At 38.3% G+C, this 8,732-nt stretch overlaps 1 long non-coding RNA gene across 1 annotated transcript; it reads left to right on the top strand.

The window, feature by feature from the left end:
* On the top strand, positions 1-7,408 carry LOC146768341 (uncharacterized). Its single transcript, XR_014952813.1, has 2 exons — positions 1-4,882; positions 5,222-7,408. It is a non-coding gene; the product is annotated as an uncharacterized LOC146768341 (long non-coding RNA).
* The last annotated feature ends 1,324 nt before the right edge of the window (positions 7,409-8,732 follow it).

The raw sequence follows: 8,732 nt of genomic DNA, 5'->3' as shown, positions 1-8,732 counted from the left end.
TTGCCTGGGCTTGAGAACATTCAAATAATAATGATAATATCACATCCACTGTTAATTTCTCATGTATAACTATACTGCTTCAATTTACAAGATATTTTATGCAATATGTGTATTCTACTGTTTCCTCATATGTTTTGCATTGGTCACAGACAAGATAAATTTTAGAAGACTAAGTAATGATGCTCAGAGACTTACAGACATTATTAAGAACAGTGAGGAATTATGAGCCTTCATAAACACAACAGGCTCAAATTAAGACCCTCAGTTCAGCAGCTGGAAGCCTTTTGGGGTTGATTACTACATGCAAAGGGAAAACGTGCAAAGAACCTTATTCAGTATACTCTGTATCCTCAAGTTAAAGAGACTACCAGTGGAGTAAAATACCTATTAGTTTGGGTGTTGTGGAACCTGAAGTATTTTTATTGTGTCCACCTATGTCTATAAGTTCAAATATTTAACACTTTGATGCTTTTTTAATGTCACAGGATACTCAAAGACAGATACTAATCCAAGCAGATGTTTTGAAGGCCAGGAAAGTAATAGGTTATATCCTTCAATGCTAGGCCAATAATGGACAAGGAAATGCCCATTTTCTATTTCACCTTTTATTTATTCCCTCAGCTTTTCCATGAGGGTCACAGAGTTAGGCAGCAACATGGTCATTCAGTAGTTCACAGAAGGTTTTGATCTCTCTCTCACCCTGTCTCAGGCCAACAAACATTTGCAGTAGCTCATACTATGCTGGCATTGCTGCTGTAATTGCACTAACCCAGAACAGTGTTGCCATAAACATTTCTATGCTAAGCTTAATAATTCTAATGCTTCGTGGAAGCAGTCTTGGTGCAGTTGCATTGATGTAGTAGATGCTGCCAGTGTAACTCACAATAATCTTGCAATCCTTACAAAGCCTGCTCTCTGCAATTTCCTTCTACTTCACATTATTTACTTGGTCTAAACTATTTGCTGTTGCACAGAGTGATAAATACCAGTTCATTTATTTCAAATAAAATAATCTCTTCAGGTATTGATTGGTGCTCTGACTAATCCCCACTTCATGAGTCCATCTTGAGTCGCGTTGGGAAGTTTCCCCATAATGCAGTGCTACTCCACAGCTGAGCCAACTTCTACGTTAATATAAAAGATTTTCACCTGGACAGGGTTTGCTGACAATTTTTTACATTGTTGCAAGTTTATACACTCCTTTAAACTAATATATGCTCTACAGGCATTAAAAAGGACTTCTCTAGCAGAAGCTGGAGTACTTGATGGAAAAGAAGCTGTGGTCAAGAACCTTTGACATTTCAATTTCACTGTCATTTTTTTGCTTGTTTGCTTTTGCTGTGAGGTTTTGTGACTGAAGAACAGCCCTTGGAGTCTTGGGAACAGAACAGAGAAATTATTCTCATTCAGTAGGACACAGAAACAGCAGAATAGGGGGAAGAAAAAACTCCATGTTGAGGAGGTTGTAGGATTCTTGTGTCTCCCCTGAACAACAAAGCCGCTAATAATATGCTGACATATAAAATTTGGATCCTACTAGTTAGTTTCTTTAGGGTACCAGTTTCTTTCCAAACTCAGTATATTTTTTTTTTATCATAATACTTTTTTAGGTCTTCTCATCTTGTTTCATATCTTTGCCCATTAATTCTCACAAATTTTCTTTTGTCTCCATATTCCATATTTGTATTTGTCCATCTTTCCTGGATCAGTCTTGTCAGATCCATACTTGTTCCCACGATAAAACCACTCTTGCTCTTTAAGTTGTTTTTACTGAAAAGAGCATCCTCATATTCTTCATGTTTGTCTGTACTTTTTAGTTGAAAAAGATTTCAGAAAAAGGATTGATTGACTTTCTGCATGTAACGCCTACTCCATCTGAGACCCTAAAGCCTAAGCGATAATTAGTACATTTAAAAAAATAATCCATTTTCCATTGATGCAATTATCCTGCTTAAAAATGATAAGTTTAAGCAATTAGAAACTCGGGTGACTCCTCTTGTAACTATAATTGTGTGAGTAATTATGTTATCCTTTGCACTCCACTAAAATATACACTTGGAAGAACATGTATGTATGTAAGAGTTAAAAACATTTCTGGATTTGTTTGTTTTTGCATTCCTAACAGTTGCTTGTTCATATGAAGTATTTAAGGAAAAAATGGTGGCCTGTGGTGCAATCTGCCTTTCGGCTAGTGCCTATATAAAGTAACTTTACAGTTTGTCTTCTGACTGCTCACAGTGTAAGGAAAGAGTATTAGTGAATGTGTGCTTAACTGGACTTCATGCTTCCATACACGTAGCACTTGCACAGTTTCTCCAATAGTAAGAATGTTAATTCAAACATATACAACTTTGAACACTTTTTTTTTTTTTTTTTTTCCACAACTATTTAAATTTACTTGGCAGGAGTAGAAATGAGGTAATATATGTGAGAAAGAAAATAAAATGTCTTTAACACCACCAAAAAGATAACTTCAGTCAGCTTGGCAAATTCATGGGACATGTGGGGATGTAGCCAAGGCCATGGAGAGGTAGCTGAAGACACGCTGAGGATGGCTCTCCAGTTCAGGACCTGAGCCTGAGAAGTGAACAAAGTCCTGCTGGGGGACAGCTTCTAGTGAGGCCCCTCAGCAGTTCATGGGAGAATCCATACTGTTTCTTACTAACCTAGGAGGAAGAACAGAGTGTAACCTCAGCAGATTATACCTCATTGGGCTCTTTCTCTGGAAGGCAAGCTGTTGTCCAGAAGGATGGAGGTGGGCAGGAGAAAGTCCAGCAGGAATCTCATGAGACTCAGGGCAGAATGTAGAGTCCTGGCCCTGCTCTAGGAAGTCATCCGCCTTCCATCCAGTCTTGGCATCAACTTTTCAAAAGGCAGCTTTATAAAAAAGGATCTGATGGCCCCAGTGGACAGCAGAGGGGACATGAACCAGCAGCAATCAGCACTTTCAGTGAAGGAGACCAACTTCACATTGAGGAGTAATAGTCTGAGTGTAGCCAGTAAGAAGGAAGTAGTTATTAGTGTGGTGGGTGTCAGTCTCTTCTCCCAAGCAGCAAGGGGTAGGATGAGGAAATGGCCTCAGGTTGTGCCAGGGGAGGTGTAGATGAGATATTAGGAGAAATTTCTTCACTGAAAAGATTGTCAAGCATTGGTACAGGCTGCCCTGGGAAGTTATGGAGCCATGAGGTATTTTAAAGATCTAGATGTGGTGCTTAGGGACATGGTTTAGTGTCAGACTTGGCAGTGCTAATGGCTGGATGTGAAGATGTTTAACATCTTTTCCAACCTAAATGATTCTATGTTTCTTCTTGAATTAGCACTTGTGAGATGCCATATGAAGGACTCTGTCTAGTTTTGAGTTTCCCAGTGCAAAATAGATATTGACATGCTGCAGTCAATGTAAACGGGCTACCATGGCAATTGGAAGCCTAGAACACATGGTAGGAGAAACTGGACAAATAGTGGTTGCTCAGCCATGAACAACAGGCTAATGGCAGGTCCTATAGCTGCCTTCAGGTACTTTTTGACAGAGTGCAATCTAAATGGAAACACTCTGCCTAGAGTGGCAGGATGAGAAGAAGAAGATGATGGAAAATTATGTTTAGACACCAAAAGAAGGGTGGCAGTGGGGAGTGGGAAATAAAGGAAACCATAAGAACCTGGACAGTTTATGGACTCATCATCCCTGAAGATATTCAAAACTGAATTGGACAAGATCTAGAGGATCTGACATAGTTGGATCCATGCTGAGAGGAGGGCAGAACTAGATGACCTCCAGAGAACCTATTGAACCAAAACTATTTTATGATTTTGTAGCAATGAAAGAGTGGAATTAACATCCTTGCCTGTGTTAAAGGACTAACCAGGGCAGACTACAAAACGTGGCAATAATGCATGTGGCTGTAATATATCAGTTGTGTTGACTACAGATACATTTATTTCATAGCTTTGAACTTTCATCAGAATGTACAGTGTAACAAACTGATGCTTCTCTCTCTTAGGGGTTTATAGTGCAGCTTTTATACAGTCATGATTGCTAATAAGATGCTGCCTGATACAGCAAACAATGAGAGCAAGCTAGAGTCATCTGACAAGCACTGTGCCATCTTTATCAGTAAGCCATTTCAGGAAAGAATGGAGAGGAGGGAGAAAGGAGTGAGCAAGACCAGAGAAATAGTCACCATGCAGCTGATAGCTGACTTTCCAACACACATGGTAATTTGATGGTCTGCTCCAGGAGAATTACAAGTAGATTTGCATGTAGATGTTCAGGACAGCACTGTAAGAAAGTAGAGCTGCTAGTTATTATTCTGAGGATAATTCCTCTGAACACACAAGTAAAGATTCTTCCTACCTTAAGATTTTTTGTCTATGGCCAGGCTAACACAGTTCAGCTCTCTGGGCTTGTGATGACCCAGGAGAGCCTCTTGGTCCATTCTAAGATTACAAAATAACAATGACCAAAGTCACAGAATATAAAGTACATGAGAGGAACAGGAATGGCTTGAAATGCATTTAATAGTGTTGAAATAGAAGTATTCTTTGACCTTTCTTAATCCTAATTATTATTCTTATTTATGAAAGAACAAGTGCTGCTAAATAAAAGATATAATTTTAATTGTGGAATTAACTGTAATTACATGTCATTATGAAATATTCCATAATTTTGTAATTGCCTAAACTGTTGGTATTTACTGAACATAATTTACAGTAATTCCTTTATTCTTTCTTTGTCTAACCAATAATTATCTTTGTAATAGGTAGTAGAATCGTGAACTGAACAAAACTGTACACATTAAGTGTTCACAACATTTTTATTTGTCTTTTGTTTCTGTAGGAATCCAAAACAAAGTTAATCTGATCAACAAGGATCAATAGAAAAGTGAGTGAAGATTCTTATTTCTTTGAAGCCAGGGAAGGCAATGAAATAATCCTCCTAAACAATGAAGGCCTTTAATTCAGTCTTGAACTCTGAAAGGCATTGTGAAGTGGGATTTGCAGTGTTTCTGATTTTAATTTAAACTGTACAAGCAGGTGCAGTAATTGGAAATTAATTACTTTTACTACATTTTTGTGATATTATAAGACAAAAATCACAGAAGAGTCTCAAACTTGATTTATGGACTACAAATGTCTTAGAAGAACTTCCTTTTGTTTTACACTCCATGTTCCCATACCCAATTTTAATATATCCATCCACCTCTACTTGTGTTTTCATTAGGTCCACAAACTGAAGGATATCACAGTACTTGGGACTCTGCACCCATGTGAGCTGGCTACCTCTGGAAGAAACTACTTGGTGCCTTTACCTGAAAATCTGGTAGTGGACTGGGCTGCAGAGGGCCCTTCTGTGAACTTTTGTGACTGAGGAATGCTTAAGATAATATGGGACTGGTCCACCACCCTGAGTCACAGGTGGTTGGTTCATCAGGTGGGTAACATGCAGCAGCAGAATAGGGACTTGCCAGCCAGGATTCTGATGCACCATTTCCAGGATCTAGAGGTGGCAAGGGGGCCACTTGAGAGCTCAGGACACTTGGCATCATTTGGTAATGAGGCAAGTCCAGCCATGTAAATCCAGTCCTGTGGGGTCTTAGCCTGGTGACCACCAGAAAGGACCTAGAGTTAGGTGGCAGATCTGAGGTCGAGATGGGCAGTCAGTCCATGGTTCAGAGCCCAGTTCAGCAGACTGCATAGCTGGGCATGGCTGTGACAGATCTGGAGACAGGCACACTTAGAGCACAGCTCAGGCAGGAAGCAATGGCCCCAGCTGAACAGGAGTGGAACCCAGTGTGTGTGTGGGCACCCATACAGGGCTTTGTGCCCAAGACATGCAAGTGCTCTTAGGGCCTTGGTCAGCCCATGGATGGAGGCTGACCCGTAATCAGAGAGCAGCACTAGGATGTGGATCTTAGCTGGAAGGTGCCATATTGGACAGAAGGAAGGATGCAAAGAAAGTCCCTTTGGCTCATGGTGAGGCAACCAACCAGGCTGGACAGAGGAAAGCACACTGGGCTCCCATTTGGATGAAGCTGATGGCAGTGCTTCTTTGGATAGTAGGAGGATGATGTTTTCATTCTCTCTATTTCTGTCTACTGCATAGACTTGTGAAAATGCACCCTGCAGTAGGCCACATTGTCAGTCACCATTAACTTGTTTGAGGTAAAAGAAGTCCTTATAAATCTTCTCCTGACTTATTCTAGCCCATATCCTGATTCCCTTCATGTTTAGCTAGAGTCTATTTGTCAATGAAAATATTAATGTTAAATATTTATGTTCAATATGTCCAGTTCCATATATCTTACAGAAGGAACTGAGGATTGATTGCTTGTCTCGATCTTTCACTTGATTTTGCCTTTTGTTTTCTCATAATGTGAGAGAAAATTCAACTTTTGAACCTTGGGTTAAAGAGTTTGTCTTGACCTTATGCCAAACCTGCTGACTTTGTTACTCTATGTTCTTGTTCGTAGCTTCTAGGAAGTAATAAATAGGCAAAATCAAGCTTATTGTGGATTCACAACTCTAATTGTGATGACTGCAGTCATTGTGAGGGCCATTCAAAATGTACTTATTTTACAAGTTGTCTTTGGGATTTTCTGTCTATCTGCAAGAAAAAATATTGTCCTCCAGCCTACTTACCTCCAGGAACTCAGGGACTCTGAACCATCAAAGCTGTCATAGAAGATTGGTTTCATGGCATTATGGGGAGAGGCACGATGCCAGAGTGTTGTTCTTATCTTCAAATAACATCTCCCTGAATAAAGTCCTCTTTGTTTTGGGAGCCATGGGTGTGTTTTGTATGCACTGTTCATTTATTTTTTTCAGTTACATGTTCAGAGATAACACAGGTTGAACTAATTGTCCAAATAAGATTTGGAATTTTACAAATTACAGTGTTCAATAACATAATTTTCTTTGACAAAAACAACACAGGTAGTGCTCTCCTAGTTTGACAGCTCTGGGAGCTAGAGTTGATTCAGAAGTGCAAGAATGAGATTCTAAAAGCGTAAGGAAATAAGAAATGTTATTTATCACTGTTTCAGTGTCACCAATTTGTTATTTTTATTGTTCTTCAGAATAATGGGATTTATTGAAGCAGTTTATCCTCACATCACGTAATACATGTTGTGCTTGAAAAAAGAGGAGGATTCAAAATAGCAAAACATAAAAAAGCTCCTTAAATGTAACAGAAATCCACAGCAATACTACACATTTATACTAACCCTACTTCTATCTGGAACAAGCAGAAAACAAGTACATGTGGAAAATAATAGTTCAATTATTAAAACCACACAAATTGAGATATTTCCATAGTTACTGCCATGCTTAAATGAAAGAAAATAATTGTGTGTATGAAAGGTTTTCAACAGCTGTCTTTGAAATCAAATAAAGAATTAGATAAACATGCTGGCTGCTTTGCATCTGGGATATATACATCAACACTCAATATTCACAAATCACTAAGTGGTTGTTGGACACCTGAAATTCTATTGATTGCTAAAGCTCAATAACATCTCAGAGACTTGATCAAAAGAGCAGGCAAGCAAACAAGTAATTATATAGTATTGTGACTTCTAGCATATACAAAATACACTGCAAACATTCTGACTAGATAAATAACCTCAGTTTGGTATGGCAGCAGCCATAACAGGAAACCTTTCAAATGTTGATTACATAAAATTAAGGATGATACAGTGAAAAAGAGTATTGTAAATCAGACAGCAGGGAATTTCAAGGATCACAAATCCTTGCCTAATATAAATTACACCAATAAATTCTAGCATGGATTGATTCTTTTATAACAATGGTTACCAAGAAAATAGGAATTGTGAGATAAAATTCCAGGGCATTTAAATCATGATAGTCCCTAGAAGTTTAATTGCTTTATTTTGCTTCCAGCTTGCTCAAAAGTGAACACAAGTAATAGATATAAAACTGTTTGATTGTCTAAATTAATATTTGTTTCCTTAGATTCTATGATAAGTCACCAAATAACTTTCTTATTATAGTTATTATGGTGACTGGAAATAAATAGTTAACCTTATTCCTTCTCATAGATTTTTAACATGACCCTATTGACATAGAATACATTTTATATAAATCATTATATTTATTTAAATATACATTAATAATACAATTTATAACTATACATTAAATTATACAATTTAACATGAACCTATTGACGTATAATACATTCACGTATTGAGAATTCTGCTGAAAACTGTGGAAAGATACCACTGTGAAACTGCCCTTGTGAGGCAGTCTTAGGGCTAGGCAGATTGTTGACCCCTGGATCTTCTCATTATTACAAAACATTCAAAACACCAACTCCCTGAAAGTGAGTTAAAAAAAAAAATCTTTTAAGTCTAACTTCCAGAGCATTGTGCCTTGCTTTTCATCTCCCTGGAGTTATTAGTCATCTCTCAGATGGCTTAACAAGAATGGTCATCGTACTGTAACCCTGGGCCCTGATTGTGGGGATGTCCTTATGCTGCAATTAAAGGAAAGACATTGCCTCAGAGAAAACTGTGGTATAAACATGTAGTGCTCTGGCTAGCATTACTTTATTTTGATATGAAGTGATCTGGCATCATGGGAAGCCAAAGAAGATTTTCTTCCTGTGGTTCACAAACAAAAAGAAGAGCACAGCAAGACTACAGAAAAACACAGCTCTAAAAAAACAATGTTTATAATTTGGCCCAAGGTTAATTCCACAGTACCTGCAGGCAATC

The sequence above is a fragment of the Lonchura striata genome, chromosome 2 (genome assembly GCF_050655825.1).
Source record: "Lonchura striata isolate lonStrDom1 chromosome 2, ASM5065582v1, whole genome shotgun sequence".
Lineage (NCBI taxonomy): Eukaryota > Metazoa > Chordata > Aves > Passeriformes > Estrildidae > Lonchura > Lonchura striata.
The sequence above is the reverse complement of the archived record's forward strand: the minus strand, read 5'-3'. Positions and strand labels throughout refer to the sequence as shown.